The 22,800-nt window shown below is 37.8% G+C and overlaps 2 long non-coding RNA genes across 27 annotated transcripts in view; one reads left to right on the top strand and one right to left on the bottom strand.

Moving 5' to 3' along the window:
* LOC144289678 (uncharacterized) overlaps positions 1–22,800 on the bottom strand; it is a 623,433-nt gene that overhangs the window by 106,984 nt on the left and 493,649 nt on the right. The gene's annotated exons all lie outside the window — the stretch shown is intronic.
* LOC144289680 (uncharacterized) overlaps positions 1–22,800 on the top strand; it is a 95,423-nt gene that overhangs the window by 6,301 nt on the left and 66,322 nt on the right. For both annotated transcript variants that reach the window (XR_013357565.1, XR_013357564.1), the window contains exon 2: positions 19,246–19,360. This is a non-coding gene — a long non-coding RNA (uncharacterized LOC144289680). The remainder of the gene's footprint in view (positions 1–19,245; positions 19,361–22,800) is intronic.

Below are 22,800 nucleotides of genomic sequence, written 5' to 3'. Positions count from 1 at the left end.
CCCTCAGTACAGTGTGTGCCATATAACAATCACTCCATAAATGGAAGTCAATGTGATTTAATCCCAAGTCATTCAGTTACTTGTATGAGTAACACTCATCTTTCACTCCCAAGCAAATTAAGTTGTAACATTCAAAGTCATTTTATACAAAGAAGATTCTTTTCCTATCACCTATAATACCTAGTGGAAAATTTTACCCTGCACTTCAGTCTGTCTCTGATGCTGATAGAAGACAGGATGAATCAGCCCCACACAGGATATTTATTAGTGCCCAGTCTGCTCGAGCATCCAGTAAGCTTACAAGCACAGGGAGGAGGCTTGGAAACACTTCAAAGCCTGCCGACATTCAGATTGCTTCTGGTGGCGGGTGGATTAGTATTGGTGGTCTGTCCTTAACCACACACTTCACCTCCATATGTCTCAGCCCTCTTCACCTTTCCCTCTGACTGTGACAATGAGAATATTGAAATCAATAAGTTCACTCTCCTTGCTCCAAGTACTCAAGTGCTTTAAAATGAAAAATGGTTTGGGGGAAGCAGCCAAGCAGAGGCAGGGGGGACATAGGTGGAAGTTAGAACCGGTACTTTCTACAGTCTAGAAGAGAAGAGAGAAAAGACAGGGGACTAGCAGTACAAATACTTGGGACTTACTCCAGTTTTTCACTACTCAGTAGTGGGGACAGGTAATTTTAATTCAACGGGCTCTCTAATCCCTCTTCTGTAAAGTAAAGGCATTGGTCCAAATAAACAGCTATTAATCTTTACAGTTCTAAAGACTCTAAACATATTTTTTGTGATTACATGTCAGACAGCTGGTTTTAGCTTTCTTCATTCATCTCTTTCATCAAAGCCTCCCCCACTGTTACCCTGTTATAATACATTCTTCTAACACAATTCATAATTTTAAATCATTCTGTACCTTTGTCTCCCCTGCTAGATTAGAAGTCCCTTAATGGCAGAGACTTCGTTTCAATGTCATTTTGTTTCCAATGCTTAGAACAGACCACACATATAAAGGTTTATTCAATAGGTGCTTTGGAACCGAACTGCTGCATTAGCCTCCTCACTTGTATTAGTCAGGATTTTGGCTAGAAATAGAGAGCCCATTCACACTGGGTAATTGAGGAGTCAACTAGGAGGACAATTTACAAGGTCTAGGCAGAATTAGGGTAAATTCACCATTGAGGGATTGTGAAGCATCCTGGGACTACAATAGCAAAGAGTTACTCTCCCCTTCTAGCCCTCAAGGGGGTGAGGGAGAGGGAGCAGTTGCAGGAACCTGAGAAAGGGTAGCTAACACCTATGTATTGAGAGTGAGCTGCCTGGCAGGATATGGACCTTCTGGAGAAAGGCAAGAACCAGGGACCTATATGCATCCCAACCTCACCCTCCTCAGCTCTTTGAGCCTTTCAATCTCCTGCCAGTACTTTCATTGGTTGAGCAGGAGGGAAGCTGAGAAGATGGTAGAGTGTCTACACCTTCCATCAAGGTCAGCCTCCAGGGCACAGAGCAAGGTGAACAAGGGTGAAAAGTAGATCCAGAAGGGTAGACAAACAATAGCCAGCATGTGATCTCCCTACCCTCCTTCCAAAAGGATGCTGAATGACACTAACCTTTCAGGTAACTTCTTTACTCCACAAATATGTAGACATTTCCTCAGCAACTCCAAATACAGCAAATATACCCACATACACATGTTTACACATTGCTTTATAAGTGTTACCTAGTTTCTAGCATAACCTTTTTTTCCTCACCAACCAGATTGTAAGCTGCCCAGGGGCAAGGACAATGTCTTCTACCTTTCAGGCCATGTCTAGTCCATGCTTGCTATCCATACAATGAGCACTCAATATTTATAACTTGAATGACCATCTTTCACCAAGTTTTCATATATCAAATTATAGAGTTATCTCATGTTAGCAGATTTGTAAATCTCCAGAAAGAGCCTAAAAAAATAGTGTGGCTAATTGCCAAGTACTGTGTTTCTGTTGAGTGATGACCATGAGTTTCTTCTCCTTAGAAAAACTGGCTTTGGATTTCACTCTACAGTAGTTCCTAGACTTAGTTTATTCAATATGTCTTTATTAATATTCAGAAGGAATAAAGTGCTGTACAAGGCATTGTGGGAAATGAAAGGTCAATTTGACTTATATTCTATTCCAGGGAATTTAGAGTGCAGTGGGAGAAAGTACTGATGTAACGAGGTGGAAAGAAAGAAAAGAAAACCCTCAGAAAAACATTTTTTAAAAAAAGACATGAAACATTCAGAGAGTTCTAAGCAAGAGCAATGACTTTGGTGGAAGAAATTGAATTGATATCCTTTGGGTGAGGTCTTACAGAAAGGTCTTTGGTCTGAAAAGAGGAGAGAGAATATGCTCTGTACATATACCTTGAGGCTTTTAGGGAAAAACAATTCTGTTGGTTTTCCTCTGAGTGAAAGCAAAGTGTCTAATGGATATACAATTGGGAAAACAATATGCCCGAATCAGATAAGGAGGGCCTTGAGTGGCAGGCTGAATCTCAACCACATTTCTCTAGGCAATGGGGAGCCAGTGAAGGATTCTGAGCAGGTAATGAGAGCTGGAACTTCAAGGAAAAATAATAGCAAGTGACAATGCTTTGCGAGTTCTCTGTGCCAAGCAGTGCTCTTAATATTGTTCCCCAGTGGTATAATCAAGGGTGAAAGTAGGAGGAACAGTCAGCTCCAGGACTAATATTGTTTAGAACTATAGACATACGAAAATAAAAAGTATCGAGACTTTTAGTTGGTTTCATTATTCTTTCCAAACTCTCTATAGACAGTGCATCCTTCCCCTTTCTGGCTCCATCTGGGGCAAACCATATATACTTATTAACTCATTCAATCTTCAAAATATCCCTGTGAGGTAGTACCTTTATAATTGCCAGAGAGGCACAAGAAGATAAAGTGATTTTGTCAAGATAAGAAAGCTAGTAAATGGCAGAGCCAGGATTTAAAGGCTGGCTCTCTGCTCCTAAAACTATTCCAACTGTCCTGGCAAGAACGTAATAACTTCTTTTAAATCAGGGGTTGTGCCTATTAAATACAGCTCCATGCAACACCATGACAAATAGGGCCTTAAAGTGGTTATTTTATGACAATAATGGGCCTAAAATGATTAATTTTTCTATATACATCTAGAATCCTAAATAGTTCTATCCTAATTTTAAGTTAGTTCTATTTTGAGCCCCTATATACATAAGTCAGGGTGTTTACTAAGGATACAGGTGTATTTGACAGAAACAAAATAACTACAATTGTCTAATCAGGCATGTGGAGATAAGTGCTATGCCAGCTGCTATATGGGCAGGTCAGTGAGTTAACATTCTCAATGGTTAAGGGAAATCACTTCTTGCATTCTGACTAGACAGGCTATTTGCAACATTCCTTTTCAAATGGCTCAAGAACTATTGTTCAAAATGGTTGTTCTTAATATTAAAACCTTTGACTATTCTAAATGCCAAGGGCAAAAGCTCTTTGTCAGAGTATGTTTCAAGCATGATTAGGCATTACAAGAGAATTTCATATTATTAGTTCTTATCTTAGTGCACTTACACTGCACTTTGAATAAGAAACCCTTCTGATGGGGGGGATGAAGTAATCATAGTTTCAACTATGGGGTTGCCTTCTGATTCCAGGTGTTCTCATAGCCTACCCCTACCATGCCTTTCTCTCCCAGCCTCACTCCCTTCCAATCACCACCACCTCCTCCACTGTCACCTCCAATGCCATAGTACCCAGTGGGACCACTGACACTGTGGAAGTTGGCATGTGCATGAGGCCCTCAGGCTGGACCAAACCCCTAGAGATTAAAACAATAACAGCAGGGCACCTAGGTCACTCAGTCGGTTGTGTCCAACTTTTGATCTCAGCTCAGGTCTTGATCTCAGGGTCATGAGTTCAAGCCCTGCACTGGGGCTCCATGCTGGGTGTGGAGCCTAGTTTAAAAATAATGATTATAAAAATAATATTAATAAACATAACCATAATAACAACTGCTAATACAATTTGGTGCTTACCACTTCACATGCACAATTTCATTTAATGCTCAAACTATTGCTATCCCCATTTTCACATGAAAAAAAAAGACTCAAGGGGTTCAGTGAAATAGTCAAGATCACACTGTTCATAAATAGTAGCATTTATGAATTTGCTGGGAGGTCTATGTGACTTCAGAGTCCTTGCTTCTCCTCCCTCTGCTACACAAAGTATTTCCCCTGCAGTGGTACAATCAGAGGAAATAAAATAACAAAGGAAAGACAGTCTGAAAAAAAAGGGAGATGTCTGAAACAATTTCTGTAAGAAACAAGAGTCCTAAGATAGTTGTCCCTTTCAGTGGGTGCAGTGGATGGGAAGGGGCTTTTTTCCTCTTGGAACAGAGTTGAGCATTTGCAAAATTCTCTGTACCCCTCCTGGGTCATCGTCAAGACTCTGGCTGGCTGATACTATTACCATTTTCTCAAAAAAAAAAAAAAAATCAAACCAACCTGGGAAATAATTTTTTTAATTAATTTATTTATTTATGATGGACAGAGAGAGAGAGGCAGAGACATAGGAAGGGGGACAAGCAGGCTCCATGCCGGGAGCCCGACGTGGGACTCGATCCCAGGACTCTAGGATCACGCCCTGGGCCAAAGGCAGGCGTTAAACCGCTGAGCCACCCAGGGATCCCCTAACCTGGAAAAATTAAATCACTTTCTCCAAAATATAAGAATCCTAGACTTCTGACCCTCCTCAGTAAGACCTTGGTCTATTTATTTAGTGCACAAAAACTCTTCTGCCTTGCATTAGCAAAGGAAGGTTGTTGTTTTTTTTTTAAATGAGATTTGACCAACAATATGTTATATGAAACTCTCCAAATTAAGCCCATTTTTAAAGATAATTGAATGTTAAATTTTTTACTTACTTAAGAGTAATTCCATTCCACCCACTTTGCCTATTAGCATATAAGACAGTCACAAGCACGCTCTAAATGTAGGGTGCTTCACCTACTCCATTTTTCTCCTAGTCAATATATCTTTTTAAGCAGAAAAAAAGATTTAAGAACATCAGATTTCCCTGCAAGGCACATGCCAGATCTGAAGGTGCATTATAATGGTAAACATGTCCTCAATCTAAAATGAATGTTTACTATCCCCCTTGGTTGATCTCATTTTAATTTTATAAGATAAGTGTAGACCCACTTGCATCCAAATAATGCAGTATCTACAGAGATCTTCCAACTCTGTCATCCAGATGCTCAGATGGCCTAGTTCAGGAAGAAAGATAAAGGAGTAGGGGATTTGCTTATCAGCAAGAGCATCGATGCAATAATTTCTCTCCTAAATAAGGAAGATGGCAGAAAAATATTTTAATGTATAATAATCCTGAATAATTCTTAGAGGTTTCCTGGAATATTGATTTGGAAATGGTTCTTTACCCTGTCAGCACTCAGTAGGAGAAAGTGAAATAGTGATGTCTTACATAGGTGCAGAAAGGAGGGGCAGTTTTGGTGGATAAAACGATAATGCAATCAACCTGTCAATTTTGCTGAATCCAAGGTTGAGATTCCCATAAGCCATTCTCATTATTTGCCCCTGGTTGCATTTGTATGTATATTGTTTGTCTAGGTCTCAGAGTAATAAATGCAGTTTATAGTTTTTAAAAGAATGCTATGTTAATTCTTGTATATCTCTCCATTTGGTCTCTTTATCATCATCTCCACTACCAGTACAATAGTGCAAGGCAGTATCACTTCTTCCTTGGCTTTTAGCAACAACCTTCTAACCAGCCATCATGAACCAACTCTTAGCCCTACTAAGCCCTCTTCTCGCTATTGATAAAGGATTCCTTTTTAAATACTAGGCTAATCATGCCATACCCTGCTTAAAACAAGTCAGTGGCTTTCCATAGCTTTCAAGATACAGTCCAGATTCCTTAACCAGGTTGACAAGCCCCATGTACTGAGCTCTCAAATCTTCCCAACTTTATCTTTAACCACATTTTCCCTAGCTCTCTTGAGCTCCAGCCACAGTGGCCTTTCAGTTCCTCAAATGTGCCCTACTCCCACTCACCACAGGCTTCTGCACAGATAACACTATCTGCCCAATTATTCTCTTCCTTCCAACTGAACCTCCTCCACATTTGTTGAATTACTCATCTTTCCTCTAGAGAGCTTTTCCTCAGGTGACTATGTAAACTGTGATCCAAACCAGGATAATTTTCAGAACTAAAGGGCTGTCAAGAATTAAGTTGAGACCATGGGCTAGAACCATCCCATTATATGTGCTCAAAGTAGCTCATACAGGTATATAGCTCTTTATCCTGAAGGAAAAGGAAGTAGGGACGGAAGAGGGTTAGACTGCCTTGTTTATTGAAACTCAAATTACCTCTCCTTCCCTATTCCTCTAATGACAAAGTACAACTCAATTTGTGGCCACCATATGTTTAACATCAAAGATGTGGCTTTATCTCTAAATTCTTTCATGGGAGAAAGCCAGCATGGAAAAAAGAATACATTCCTCATGTAAGTTCTGGGTGGAGAGAAACAAACACATGCTACTTGGATAGATATCCCAGTAGTATTTTCAATTTAGAAGTATTTTAATTGCCTTTTTGTGGTATTAAAAATAATATATGCTCATTATTTTTTTAAATTTTAAACAAAAGATATGCAGAAAGTAAGAAAAAAACAAAAAAAACCACCAAAAAAACTTTCATAATCTAACCTTCTTTAATGAAATCACTGTTGATTCCTCCAATCTTTTTTCTATGTCTAAACATACTTCTGATATTTTTTAAATGAGAGTACTGTCCTGTAACATGCTTTTAATTTTTTTTTCTGAATATACTATATAAATCTTTTGAGAAAGAGAAAAGAAGCCTGTGACATTTGACAGCTGGCTGAGTACTGTCAGCTATAACTTGATGTTCTCTGTGAAATATAAACAATTTTATTGAACATCAACATCAGACAAAACCATTCTGTGACCATGATGGATCAGGACAGAGACAAGACTACCTGTCCTCATGCTTAAACACAAACAAAAACATGAACATTGTCCAAGACACCACAAAAATAACCAGACATTCCCTTTTCCTGACTAATATCAGTGACTGCTGCTTCTTTATCAATTATAGATTTAACCTTGCTTATCTGTCTTCCTTCTAGAAAAGATTTATTAAGATACACCTTCATGGAATTGTTCCACTGCTTGATAGCATTCAAACCAGAGCAAAGCCCTGCTTCCTTAAACCCTCCCCAAAACCACCTGACACAAGGCCAACTCCCCTATAAATCATTTCTTTAAAAAAAAAAAGATTTTATTATTTATTCATGTCAATTTTGCTGAATCCAAGGGTCTTCATGAGAGACACACACACAGAGAGGCAGAGACACACGCAGAGGGAGAAGCAGACTCCCTGTGGGGAGCTTGATGTGGGACTTAATCTCAGGACCCTGGGATCATGGCCGGAGCCAAAGGCAGATGCTTAACCACTAAGCCACCCAGGTGTCCCCTCATAAGTGATTTCTAACAACTTTTGAGGTGCCTCACCATTTCCCATGGTGAGGTTCTCCCTCCCTGAAATGAGGAACAATTTCAACTTGTTCAACTGCAGGTGGGTGCCTGGTGGGCATTAGCTGGATAGAGTTTGATGTTGATATTCACATATCTGTTCACTTAAAAAAAAATCATTTTATGGGATCCCTGAGTGGCTCAGTGGTTTAGCTCCTGCCTTCGGCCCAAGGCATGATCTTGGAGTCCCGGGATCGAGTCCCACATTGGGCTCCCTGCATGGAGCCTGCTTCTCCCTCTGCCTGTGTCTCTGCCTCTCTCTCTGTGTGTGTCTCTCATGAATAACTGAATAAAATCTTTAAAAAATCACTTTATGGTATTCTATTGCATGAACATATCATACTTTATATAATTGAACATCTGATACTATTTAAGTACTTCTAATGACAGTGCAATAAATACCTTTCTTTCCATATTTTTGTATAATTGCCTAGTAATTCCCTTATTATAAATTACTAAAAATATAATTGCTGGACTATGCTCATTTTCATTTCATTTTAAACTATTTTGTTATTATATAAAGGTGATATATTATCTTGGCAAAACATAATAAATCAAAATTTTTTAAAAAGCCATAGGAAATATCACCTCACACCTGTTAGAATAGCTATTATATTAAAAAAAAGTTCAGATGGTCATAAAGTTATAAACAAAAGGCCTCTTTCTCTCCACAATCCTCCAGTATCATTCCTTAGAGTTAACCATGTATATCCTTCTATAACTTTTGCCCAAATAAAAAATGGATATAAGTTTTGACCACGTGTATACATATATTCCCTCTCACACAAAAGTATAGCTGTACATTCTTTTTTTGAAAAAGGTTATATTATGCTTGTAATTAATTTTGACATATATTGCAAACTTATGCTACCTTTACACTCCTACCAACAGTGTATGAGAATGTCTACTTTAAGCATGTAAATTTAGCATTTAAAGTATTAAGAAGAAAAATCTATGGCCTAACTCAGTTTCATTTTCTTTATTTGTAAAAGTCCGCTAACAATATCTTTTTTTACAAAGCTGTTTCAGACATTAAATGAGATGATATAAAGAGAAATTCCATGCATTTTCTGACTCACAAAACATGTATGTGTAAATAATAACAATTGATATTATTATTTGGTTTATCTGCCACATTAAATTAGCACTATGTAATGCTCCCAGTTCTATTCTTTAATGTTAGGAAAATAAATCTAACATTTCAAACCTTAAGACCCAAATTACATTTTAATAGCAAGGGGCTAAGAAATTTTAAATGATGTGATTTGAGCTGGCTACAGTCTCTAGGAAAGAAAAATATCTTCCATATTATCTTGCTAATCAGTCCTCTGGCTACAATTTTCTATTGATTTCTCCCTTGGAGAATTTGAGAATATTCTAATACCCAGAACTTTGGCACACAAGCACTTGATAAATGTCTCCAGATTCTATCTTAAAAAGCAATAATGCAATTTGGGTGAAAATAAAGATGTGGCTGAGTGGAGGCTCTAAGGATGAACGGGCAGATTTCATGGACCTATTTCCCTATTACAGAAAGAGATATTTATTGCCTGCAGCCCAGCTGAGGGACTGCATTTGGAAATGCCATAGACAGTAGTCTGTGGCTGAGGTCCTGGGGCTCAGCCCAGGATAAGGCATTTGGCAGGTTCAGCTCGAGAATGGCAGGAAGCCTGCTTTCCAAACAGCAGCTGCAAAAAGAGACAGAGTTTGTTAAAACTTATTTGGCCTCATTTTCATCTCTCCCTGCACCCCTTCAGCACTCTCCCAGGCACAGTGCTGTCTTTGTAATCCAAGACGGGAGAGCAGGGCAGGAAAAGAAAGGAAGGGGAAAAGGGAGGGTGAGGAGAGACGGAGAGGGAGAATGGAATGAGGAGAAAAGGAAAAGAGCATTCAAGACATTGAGAAAGAGAAATGGGAGGAGTCTGGAGAAAAGATTAGAATTCACTTCCAGACCATAAGAACCATGCTCTGGGGGTATTTGACAAAAATCTGGGGTCTTTCTGCATAGAGGCCTTTAATCTGAATCTATAGATGTCTTATTGTTATCATTATGATTTCCTTTATCAAGGTTATATATATCTAGTGTTTTAACTTTGATGATAAATGAAAATGTTAAATAGTAACTTTCCATTTTAGGTAAAAAAGCACAGAAATATTAAGTAACTGTACTACTAATACTCCAGAAGTTGATGACCAAGGGGATATTAAGAAACAGATTCCCAGAACCCCAACCCAATGCTTCCTCTCCAATACCGGCCTTCTGATTAATTCTCTATGTTTTCCCATTTGTCTGGTGGATTGATCACACTATTATAGATGTCACCTAATTGACAGGAACAGCTTGATAAATTAGAGCGCAGCTTCCTCAAACAGGTTGTATGGGTATGAATTTGGGTTTCATCATGCATTAGCTATAGGACTATAAACAAGGTCTTTAACCTCTCTGTGTCACAGTTTCCTTATCCATAATGACAGTATCCAAAATGGAAATAACAATAAGGCATAGCTAAAAAGGTTACTATGAAGATTAAACAAAATAATGCTCATGATGTGATTAGAATGGTACCTGACACAAAGTGAAGACCCAATAAATGTTTGGGGAAATGGTGGTGATTATGCATTAGTTAATTTCTATCAGATTATACGGACAGGATTTTCCAGTTGCATAGCAGATCTTGAAAAAGTGTTTTCATGATCTCTACTGTATTTTTGATGAAAAAAGCAATTGAGATTTTCTGGAGCTAGGGAGAAAAGTTGCTCTAAGAAAATATACATCAGAGGGCAAACGTTGGTATTTATATAGCTGAAGTTCCCAGGTCTCCAAAGATTGGGAAGTGAGAGGTGCCATGAATTCTACTTCACTAGGGCAACTCTACAATTCATTTAATGCCTTGGAGAAAAATGATCCCATCATATTAGTGGTTCTTTACCTTTAGGGAGAAATTCATCTTTTCAAGGCTCTGATGAAAGCTATGGAAAAGAATTCACAAACATGCAAAATTTTGCATCCAATTTTAAGAATTAAGCCCCTATGAAATGCCAAGCACACTTTGGCAGATGAAGAAAAGATAAAAGATGTAGCAAAAACAGCTCTGCCTTTCTAAACTTAAGATCTGCAGCAAAGTGGAGTTTTGATCCTAGATTATTCTCCCTGCTGACTTGCTACTTTGGAGTGTCAGCATCTCCTCTAACCTACTTAACTGGTAAGTGTGCACTTGAATATTAGGTCAGAAGTGAGAAATAGGACAGAAGTGGGGGGAGGAGATGTAGCAAATGTGTAGGCAAGAACCTAGAACCTTTATTATGCCTCCTTCAACTTTCTCACATGATAAGGGGATGAAGAGGGGAACAAAGCTGGATGAATTTATAGGAACAAAGAAAGGCCTCTTCTAACCTTGTGATCTGTACTAAGAAAATCCAATCCTGTCCACATTTTCCATGAGGCATCAGTTGCTCTTTATAGTTGTTAAGACAGCAGATTATTATTAGTCCTATGGAAAATACTGAACCACAGTTGTTCTTAGGAATATCTTGCTGCTTAAACTTAAATGTCACAAGGTATTTGATCATAGTAGATGCCAACAGGGCAGGCAAAGTCCTATAGCCTGGAAAGCAAAGGGCATAAAGAAATGACAGAGGTACGCACAACCCAGATCTGAGGATGCCACAGACAGGTAATACATTCTTTCTGAGAATATTTATTTAGCTTTAGAATGTAGCTTCTAACCCTCTAATTGTCTTCCTTGCACTTGTTCTGCTAAGGCAGGCATTTCCAGCCTTGGATTACAACAGTTCCTTACCAATCATTTGATAAAGTTGCAAATAAGTTCCAGCACCTCTTTGATAATAGAAGTTCTCACCCTCTCTCTCACACCTTGCCTCCCTATGAAAATAAATTAAGCATATCTGACTAGGCCTTCCCAAGGATCTGTTAAAAAAAGAAAAGCAAAAAGATAAAGTGTGAATCACTCTATTTTATACATATATATGTGTATCTTTAAAATGTGACTGATTCATAGAATCAAAATACCTGATGTTGAAAGAATTTTCTAAAGTCACCTAGACTGAGACATTTGAGATAGCAGAATAATGATATGCAGATTGCCTGAAAAAAACAAGTTAAATTTCTTTTCCCCTTCCTTGCTTTGTTCTTGCCTTTCTTCCTCCCTCCCTCTTCTCCTTCCTTTCTCCTTTCCTTCTTTTCTTCCTTTCTTTCTAGTAGTGAGGTTTCATTAACTCGGACACACTGTGTACACAGAGTAACTAGAATAAAGCTGATAAAACATTACTGAGCAGAGGGCTAACTCTAAAAAATAGATAAGGGTGGTTTAGAATCACATACCAATCTACCCATCATTACTTCTGTACACATGGGTTTAGTACATCCTAGAGGATTTGAAGGTACTTTTTTTTTTTAAGATTTTTATTTATTTATTCATGAGAGACAGAGAGAGAGAGAGAGAGAGAGAGAGAGGCAGAGACACAGGCAGAGGGAGAAGCAGGCTCCACGCAGGGAGCCCGACGTGGACTCGATCCTGGGTCTTCAGGATCACGCCCTGGGCTGGCTGAAGGCGACGCTAAACTGCTGAGCCACCCGGGCTGCCCTGAAGGTACTTTTTTTTCCAGTTTCCCTATAAGGCTATTTGGCCTCTGGGTTTACTAGCCACTTTTCTTACTTTCTATGCATAGGACAAAATCTTCTTTGATCCAGACTACTCCTAAAATTCTGAATTAATGATGTCTGTGCAATGCAGGTTTCATGTGCATGGATTTCTCTCTGTATGCCCCCCTCATTTTGCTTTAAGTCCAGCTTCTCTCCCGAGCTCTACCCATTTCTGGTTTCTCTACTGCAACTCTTCAAACTAGACAACTTGTACCCTCCTATGCATGGATTTTCCAAAGGCTATGTGGTCATGAACATTTTCAAGGGAATGCTTTTTCCTGAAACTTATCTCCTAAGAAAGTATAATAGTCAGTATTGTGCCAATTGCCTTTCCATCTCCGCCCACCCGATTTTCTCCCTTTTTACAAAAAAAAAAAAAAAAGACACAGCTCTCACCTATGATTCTTACTATCATAAGATTAATCAGGTTGTTTCCAATTCTTTGCTTTCAATAAATTTGAAGGAGAATTTAATGAACATGTCCACTAACACATCATTGAAAGTGAGTTTGATGATAGATTATACGATTCTTGGCATATATCTTTAAGGTGTTCATAGCATTGAGTAACAGTGCCATATTAAAAAAAAACAGAGAAGTGACAATGAACTGATGTTGCATCATGTCTCATTCTGACATTCTAACATTCTTATTCTCAATATCTGAGCTAATTAAAAAAGAAAGTCAGCCCCAATTATCTCATTAAAAGATGCATTTCCAATACAATTCTATCTAGTGTTTATTGAAATGTATACTATGTGTATTGTGTGATCAATTGTCTACTACTTGTAACAAATAGTTTAATACAGAAGAGATTTTTAACATTTAGACTTTATAGACACAAAAAATTCTAATCTTTTTAAAATTTGAATTTATATGCACATTTGTGCAGTTGCTAAGTAAATAGATCAATAAAGCTTCCAAAAGAAAAATGTATCACTTTAGGATAAAATTCTGTGGGAAAATAGAATGGAAATGTGAGTTCAATGAGAAAAAGTAAGAATGTATATTTTTTCATTGTGTAAGAATAACTTATTCAAGTATATTATTTTTTTTCAAGTATATTATTAAATAGATACTGATGATCAAATCACTATGGTTTATAGGTCTGGGGTACAAGACATTTAAAAGAGATATGTAACATTTTCTTTTAAAACATTCATAGTGACAGAAATTATATTCTTTGTTTTAAACAAAATGAAAAATACTAGATGCCAATTCACAAATGTACAAGAAGGTAGTTTTCAAAACAAAATATTTGAAGAAACGAAAACATTACAAGTCCTTTGCTCTTGAACCTTGCTACTCAAAGTGTGGTCCTTGGACTCCATCAAGATCACCTGGGACCTTCTTAGAGCTACAGGTCTCAGGCCCCATGTGCTAAATCAGAATCATTTCACTAAGATCCCTGAGTGATCCATATCCTATTGAAGTTTAGGAACTGCTATATAGGATTTCTTCACCTGGATCATGTCTCAAAGTTAACCTATTATCCCCTTAACCTTCAACATTTCTCACCAGTTTTCAGTGAACCCTGGCTAGAAACCTAAGAATCCTCCCTGAAGTTTCAACCTTACATACTTACTCCATCACTCTTCACATCCAGTCAGTAGAGATGCCTAATCATGTTTATTTTCTCCACTAGTCACTGTGAACCAGGCAACGAGAATAGAAAATTGAATAAGATCTATTCTGGCCTGCCTTGAGCATCTATCTTCCCGTGCCCACTGGTCTCTGCCCTCTGGTCTTCACACCTTTCTGTAATCTTCTCTTGAACGTGTGTAGGGTTGCACCTATGACTTGTTCTAACCAATACAATACAGCAGAATAGGTCACCTTCACGATTATATTGTATAAGACTCTTAGCAGTCTTTCTCTGGAGTCTATCTCCATATTACGGGTCTCAGAGAAGTGAGAGGTTGGAAATTGCATATGGAGAAAGCCACGTGGCAAGAAACTGAGGGAGGCCTCTAGGACCTGAAGGCAGCCTCTGTCTGAAAGCCAACAAAACTACTGAAGATCCCAGAACTATAGCTGCAAACATAAATAAATACAAATATTTTTGCCAATAACCTGAGAGAGCTTAAAGCAGATTCTTCTCCACTCCAACCTCCAGAAGAGAATGCAACCCAGCTGATACCTTGATCACAGTCTTTGAGAGACCCTGAACCCAACGAACAAAGAACCCAGTCAAGCCACTCATGGGCTTGGGAATGTTAGATAATACACAGAAGCTGTGGGATGCTAAATGTGTGTTGTTGTAAGCCACTAAATCTGTGATAATTTATTATGCATTATAGAAAACTTTACCTGCTCTGACCATGCCTTAGCTGGCCAGGTATGAGAAGACTCTCCTCAGTGTCTTTCTGCAAAGCCTCTCTCCCCTCTTCATCAAGTTTTGACAGTGCTAGCAGAGTATATAAAAAACAAACCTCACCATGTGAAATACATACTTAGAACACTCAAAGGCCTAGGGGAAAAAAAACGCTTAGCATATCATAAGTTTTTTCAATAAATATGTGTTGAATGAATGACAATATAAAACTATCAAGAAGTTACCTGTATATAACACAACCTTAAGCAAAAGACAAATAACATTTTAAAAGACAGTACAGGCCCTCAAAATGGAACAAGTCTATGTACCTAGACAGATAATGAGGGTACCTAGACGGGTAATGGGTTATTCTACTTTAATTTTTGCTTTGTAGCTATTCTTTGGAATCTTTGGAAAGTGATCTCTCATACCTAGCTGTTCTTTTCTTTAATAACAAAAATAGGTAATTTTCTGTAAGTGCCTAATTTAGACATTTTTAAACCATGTTGTATTTCTAATTGCAGGGAGAAAGGAACTTGCTATTCACTGAACGATATTTCCTACTGTATATTTCACTGGATCCCAGTGAAATCTGGGGATCCAGCACATGCCCAGCAAACACGTACCCTATAGTCACACTTCCTCACATCAAAGTAACTTTCACATTTCCCTCCAGAGAGCTCTGAGTGTTGCCAGGTTCAAAATGTGTTGCTAAGAGACAAACTTGCCCTGGTATAAGGAGTAGGAATCAAAGGCAACTTGCTAATGGTTTCATTACTGACTCATTTATCAACCTTGGAAGACATAGGGCTGCTCTACCTCTTGGTTTTTCCAAATGGTAATTAGGAAATATTGTAACAGTGGATGTTCTGTGTAGAGATATGTTCCTATTTGTTCCCACTGTGACAACACAACACTAGGCAATAGCTTCCAAGCCCTACCTCCTGCCTCAGCTCTGTCCAATCAATGGTGCACATCAATGCCAGGTTAAGTTTTACATAGCACACCTCTTATCTGTTTGTCCTTACATTCACACTAAAGTCTTCCATTGACTCCCATGCATTAAGTATTCATTCAAACTGTTCAATGAGAACAGGTCCTTTAGGATCTGGTCTTATATTCCTGCTAACACTCTATCTACCCTGCATGTTCCCTGTACCTCAACCACCTGGCTCACTAGTTAACCCATGTCTTTCCATCTCAATTTTTTTTTCTGCCATGTTGGCTGGTTTAGAATGAAGTCCTCTGATATTTCGGCCAATTGGAACTTTCCCCATCCTTCAAAGCCTTTGATATGCCTTTCTTGACACCCTGTTCCCAAACAGAAGTAAGTCCCTCTACCCTAATTCCTATGATTGTGTACTTTCTCTTTTTGAGATCCCTGCTTTCTGTCCCACCCCACCCCGCATTAGTCTATTGAGCTACTTGGTTACAGGACTGGGTTCCATAACTGTATTCCACATGATAGCTTACAAAAGCAGTACTAAATTTGTTTATCAAATAATAATAATGGCTAACATTTGTTGTGTGTCTTACAAGAGTTTATGCTTAGTACCTGAATTACCTTATTTACTTTTCATTATTACACAAAGAGGTACTGTTATTAACTCTAAAAATTAGAAAACTGAGGTTCTAAAGAGTTCTAAACTAGCTCAGGTTCACAGTCACATAGTTTTTAAGTGACTAAATCAAGATATGATTAGAAATTTCTATGACTTTACTGTCTTTTTATTGAATGCTATTGACTTAGGTATGTTTGGAGGCTTACAACAAAAGTTCTGAAAGCCCCTAAAATTCTCCTGAAGAAAATGATAAGGACCACATCATTTGTACCAAATTTAATTTTTTTCCAGGCTATCTCATTCACTGCTGGTCAGAGTGTATGCTGGTATAATCCCCTTTTGGCACATTGGGATATATTTTCCAATTTTTCAATGTGTATCTTATTCCATTAAGATAGGATCTCATTTGAGAGTATGTAATTGGAGAAAAAAAAATGTAGTAGTTTAAACAAGATAGAAATTAGTTCTCTATGTTAAAGAAACCCAGAGGAAAGCCTTCCAGGGCTACTATGGTGGTCTTCTTAAGTTATCAGACACCCAGACTTCTTCAGTCTTGCTGTACCCCTGTGTCCTTAGCATGTCACCTCATGATCCAAGAGGATACTCAAATCCAGTCAGCATAAAAGAGGAAGGGCAAAAGAAAGATTTGCTTTTTTCTTAGTAAAGAGACTTCTTAAAAGAATTATATACCACTTGAGCTCATATTTAATTGATTAAAAGTAAATCACACAGCCATATATAGTTGCACTAGAGGCTGGAAAATGTAGTCTTTAATTGGCTGCACTGCTGCTAGAGATAAATGTAAAGTTATATTATTAAAGGAGTAGGGAATAATGGGTATTTAAAGGCAACTAGCAATCTCTGCCTGTATCTAACATAGGATTTCTACTTCTAGAAACTAGTTGTACATGTATCAAAGACATATGTATAAGGATAATTAGTACAGCACTATTTGAAACAATCAAACCTAAGAAATAATTAGAAAATCTTTAAAGATTTGAATAAAAGAATTATGGCATGCTATTACAATGTGATAATGCTCTGTGTACACATATGGTCGAAGTATATATTTAAGTGAAAAGCAACTTGGGAAACGGTAAAGGATGATCACATTTTTAAATAAACACATATGAATAAAAATAATTCATGTTTTGTTTTACTCTATATTGTTTTAATAATTTTCACCCATGAATATGTATTGCCTTTATAATCAATTGTTTTTAAATTAAAATTGTCTTTATAAAACATTCCTTAACCTTAGGATCATTTACACTCCTTAATATAATTTTCTTTGTTATTTCTCCTGCTGCTGTCTTATTTCTTACTACAGAGGAGCAGCCTTATAACGCCTCCCACTAGAGACTATTATGAGATTGCTTTTTAACCACTCTTCAGGAGTTACTCTTGAGTTTATCACTGACTCCTCTTCCCTTAGACTGCCTGTCCCCTTAGGCTATTTTGATGCAGGCCCAGGAAATACTTAGATTCACAGTTCCACAGTGGAATTTCATTATCAAGGAAGTTTGGGAAGTGCTAAGTTAAAGTAAAGTAGACTTTTTTCTACAGGACATTTTAGAACCTTTGATTCTGAAACAGAATTGTCAATCTATAAGAAAGAAAAGTACAATAATATGCAGGGTTTAGCAAGAACTTTACCAGGAGGAGCCCTTTCTTTCTTTAATAGAGTTCCATATCATATAGTATTCAATGTTCAGCAAATTCTGTTCCAGAGAAAAATGGGCAAATTACCCAAAATACACAAGCTCTTAGTGATGCAACCTTGTCAACCTTTCTATCTCCCAGCATCCACTCATCATTCCTTTTGCTCCATCTTCACCAGCCCCTGGATGTTTTCCAGATACACCAATTTTTTGTCTACCCTTCCCACGCTCTGCATTTGAAAAATTTCTACTTTTCCTTCAACCTCCTACTCAAAATTTAACCCCTTAAGGAAGCATTCTTTGCTTATCTTCTTACCTCTCTCACCCGCCACATTTCCCCACAGTTTTCTGTACTTTCACCATAATACTTTCTCCTCTGTATGTAAGGTCTAATTCACTTACCAGTCTCTACCATTAGAACACAAATTCCTCCACTATGAGGGAGAAACTCAGAGAAAGAGAGAATGGTGCTGTTAACTATTGGGCAGGAGGATGAGGAAATGTCAATCAAAGGACACAAACTTGAAGTTATATGACAAAAATGTACAGTGGGGATCTAATATATAACATGATGATTATAGTTAATAATACCACATATAGTTGAAATTACTAAGAGGGTAAATCTTAAATGTTCTCAATACAAAAAGAAATGGTAATTATATGTGTGATGGCTGTGTTAGCTAACCCTATGGTAGTAATCATTTTGTAATATATAAATGTATCAAATCAACATGTTGTATACTTTCAACTTATACAATGCTATATGTCAATTAAGTTCTCATAAAGCTGGGAAAAATATGAACAGGAAATTTGATATTAATTGCATCCTAGCAATGGAAACATCTCTAATAAGAAAAAATATTTTTACGTCACAATACAAACGCTTACCAATCATTTTGTTGTGAATATTTATGGATGAATATGGATGCAATTAATAACATATAATGTCTTTCTTTAGAATAAATTACACAATGCAGAGTACTAACCACTATAGGATGAGGCACTGATCTAGTGGGGATTCTAGAATAAATTACAAAAAAGAAAAATTCACTATTATTTTCCAGCTAGTAGAAAAATTATTTGAAAAATAAGAAATTCAAGAGTTCTTTACATGAAAAAGATTGAAAACGCACTTTAAAAAAGTTTTCAGAATTTCAAATGGCTATCATGAAATAAAAAGTATCTCTACTTTGAGTTGAAAGTTTATTTCTCATAATCATAAGTACTGCTCAATTTTCCCAATTAGGGTATAAAATATGTATTGTTTCCATTGATATAAAGGTCCTGTCAGCAAATATGTAAGATGTTATGGATTGAATTGTTTCTCCTAAAAAGATATGTTGAAGTCCTAGTCCCCAGTGGCTATGAATGTGACCTTATTTGGAAATAGGGACTTTACAGATATAATCAAATTAAGATAAGGTCATACTTGCTAGGATGGCCTCTAATCCAATATGACTTGCATACTTCCAGGAAGAGGAGGAGAGACACAGACACACAGGGAGAACGCCATGTGAACATGGATGCAGAGATTGGAGTGATTCACCTGCTAGTCCAGGAACATCCAGGGTTACTATAGCACCAGAAGGTAAGTGAAAGGCATGGAGTAGATTGTCTCCTCTGGAGCCTTCAGAGAGAGAATGGCCCTATTGACAATTTAAATTCAAATTTATGGTCTTCAGAACTCTAAGAGAATAAATTTTTATTGTTTTAAGCCACTGAGTTTGAAGTACTTTGTTACAGCAGCCTAGGAAACTGATACAGATATTTATTGTTCCAAATAATTCATTTAAGCCAGTGGCTCTCAGACGGATCCCAGGTTCCATTTCTCCAGCATTTAATTTTGTAGATCTAAGGTAAAGTCCAGAAATGTGTGGTTAATAAGTTCCTCTGGTAATTCCAATAGTGATGGGTCACACAAAAATTGTTGCAAAACACTCATTCAAACTGCCAAGGTGTTTTTCTTTTTCTCTGGCTTTTATCAGAAGCCAGGCACTTTGTCCTGTACTTTTCCACAAGTATTCTGGAGAACAAAACGCAAACATGTGAGTTTGATTCAATACTAACTCAAAATGGTCAGCAGTAATTTGAATGATAAAACAATGCTAGCTGAGCCAACATACCATATCCCAAATTATAGATGAGAGGAAAAAAGAGTTAATCAAATAACTCCTATTATATAGTTTATACAGGGGGAAAAATGGAAATTCTGACAGATTCTTATCTTGCACCAAAAAAAGAGAAAGTGTTGCAACAATGAGAATGATACGTATTGCCAAAAGCATTTCCCTCTCATTAAGGTGGCTCATTTTGAAAGTTTTAGTGTGTCTCCTTGCTTACAGAACATCTGTAGCACAGCTCACAGGAAAGTGGAGGGTGCTGGGGGCTCATCAAATGTGTTCCTTTGACCAATCCTTAACTTAAAAGCACAAACCCTGACTTAGAAGCCCATGCTTAGAATTTGGTCTGCATTAAGTTGTTTGCCTGAAACTAGTCCAACTGACTAAAATCTTAAGACTATGAGAACCATGTTTAGGGCAAGTTGGTTAAAGTTCAGTGTTAATGCTCTTGGGACCTGATCTCAGGACTGATTGGATCAGTTGATGTTACCATCCAAATCAAGAAGTAAATTAGTCTTGATGAATAAATCACAGGATTTGGAGTCTAGGACCCACATTAGCCATCTCTACTTTGTTTGGGACTAGGCCCAAGTTATTAAATTTCTCTGAACCCCAGCAGCTCCATCTGCAAAACAGCGACAACAATTACTAATTCTTAAGGGCCATTTGGAGATTGTAAAAAGCAGTTTGTGAAAAATTATCCATGAAGTATTAGTTAATATAGGTCAATGGCCACATACATTTTCTTTGTCTATAGGCTGTATCTTTAGCCCTAGGTGCCTTCTTCACACTGTGAGCTCAAGACCAGGTAAGGGACTATGAATCAACCTGTATAACCCGCCAACATGGTTGTTCCCAAAAGAGCTTGTGCTGTGGCTAGCAGATGCATCGTGTATTACGGTGAGTACCATGGACAGTAGAAACCCTCTGTAATCATCCATTGTGACAAAATGGGTAGTTCATCTCAACAAGATACTAGCCAATAGGATCCAACAGTACATTAAGAAAATTATTCACCACGACCAAGTAGGATTTATCCCCAGGACACAAGGCTGGTTCAACACTCGTAAAACAATCAATGTGACTCATCATATCAGCAAGAGAAAAACCAAGAACCATATGATCCTCTCATTAGATGCAGAGAAAGCGTTTGACAAAATACACCATCCATTCCTGATCAAAACTCTTCAGAGTGTAGGGATAGAGGGAACATTCCTCAACATCTTAAAAGCCATTTACGAAAAGCCCACAGCAAATATCCTTCTCAGTGGGGAAGCACTGGGAGCCTTTCCCCTAAGATCAGGAACAATACAGGGATGTCCACTCTCACCACTGCTATTCAACATAGTATTGGTAGTCCTAGCCTCAGCAATCAGACAACAAAAAGACATTAAAGGCATTCAAATTGGCAAAGAAGAAGTCAAACTCTCCCTCTTCGCCGATGACATGATACTCTACGTAGAAAACCCAAAAGCCTCCACCCCAAGATTGTTAGAACTCATACAGCAATTTGGTAGTGTGGCAGGATACAAAATCAATGCCCAGAAATCAGTGGCATTTCTGTACACTAACAATGAGACTGAAGAAAGAGAAATTAAGGAGTCCATCCCATTTACAATTGCACCCAAAAGCATAAGATACCTAGGAATAAACCTAACCAAAGAGGTAAAGGATCTATATCCTAAAAACTATAGAACACTTCTGAAAGAAATGGAGGAAGACACAAAGTGATGGAAAAATATTCCATGCTCATGGATTGGCAGAATTAATATTGTGAAAATGTCAATGTTACCCAGGGCAATGTACACGTTTAATGCAATCCCTATCAAAATACCATGGGCTTTCTTCAGAGAGTTGGAACAAATCATCTTAAGATTTGTGTGGAATCAGAAAAGACCCCGAATAGCCAGGGGAATTTTAAAAAAGAAAACCATAGCTGGGGGCATCACAATGCCAGATTTCAGGTTGTACTACAAAGCTGTGGTCATCAAGACAGTGTGGTACTGGCACAAAAACAGACACATAGATCAGTGGAACAGAATAGAGAATCCAGAAGTGGACCCTGAACTTTATGGTCAACTAATATTCGATAAAGGAGGAAAGACTGTCCATTGGAAGAAAGACAGTCTCTTCAATAAATGGTGCTGGGAAAATTGGACATCCACATGCAGAAGAATGAAACTAGACCACTCTCTTGCACCATACACAAAGGAAAACTCAAAATGGATGAAAGATCTAAATGTGAGACAAGGTTCCATCAAAATCCTAGAGGAGAACACAGGCAACACCCTTTTTGAACTCAGGCACAGTAACTTCTTACAAGATACATTCACAAAGGCAAAAGAAACAAAAGCAAAAATGAACTATTGGGACTTCATCAAGATAAGAAGCTTTTGCACAGCAAAGGATACAGTCAACAAAACTAAAAGACAACCTACAGAATGGGAGAAGATATTTGCAAATGACGTATCAGATAAAGGGCTAGTTTCCAAGATCTATAAAGAACTTCTTAAACTCAACACCAAAGAAACAAACAATCCAATCATGAAATGGGCAAAAGACATGAACAGAAATCTCACAGAGGAAGACATAGACATGGCCAACACGCACATGAGAAAATGCTCTGCATCACTTGCCATTAGGGAAATACAAATCAAAACCACAATGAGATACCACCTCACACCAGTGAGAATGGGAAAAATTAACAAGGCAGGAAACCACAAATGTTGGAGAGGATGTGGAGAAAAGGGAACCCTCTTACACTGTTGGTGGGAATGTGAACTGGTGCAGCCACTCTGGAAAACTGTGTGGAGGTTCCTCAAAGAGTTAAAAATAGATCTGCCCTACGACCCAGCAATTGCACTGTTGGGGATTTACCCCAAAGATTCAGATGCAATGAAATGCCGGG

Source organism: Canis aureus, chromosome 19 (assembly GCF_053574225.1).
Source record: "Canis aureus isolate CA01 chromosome 19, VMU_Caureus_v.1.0, whole genome shotgun sequence".
NCBI lineage: Eukaryota > Metazoa > Chordata > Mammalia > Carnivora > Canidae > Canis > Canis aureus.
The sequence above is the reverse complement of the archived record's forward strand: the minus strand, read 5'-3'. Positions and strand labels throughout refer to the sequence as shown.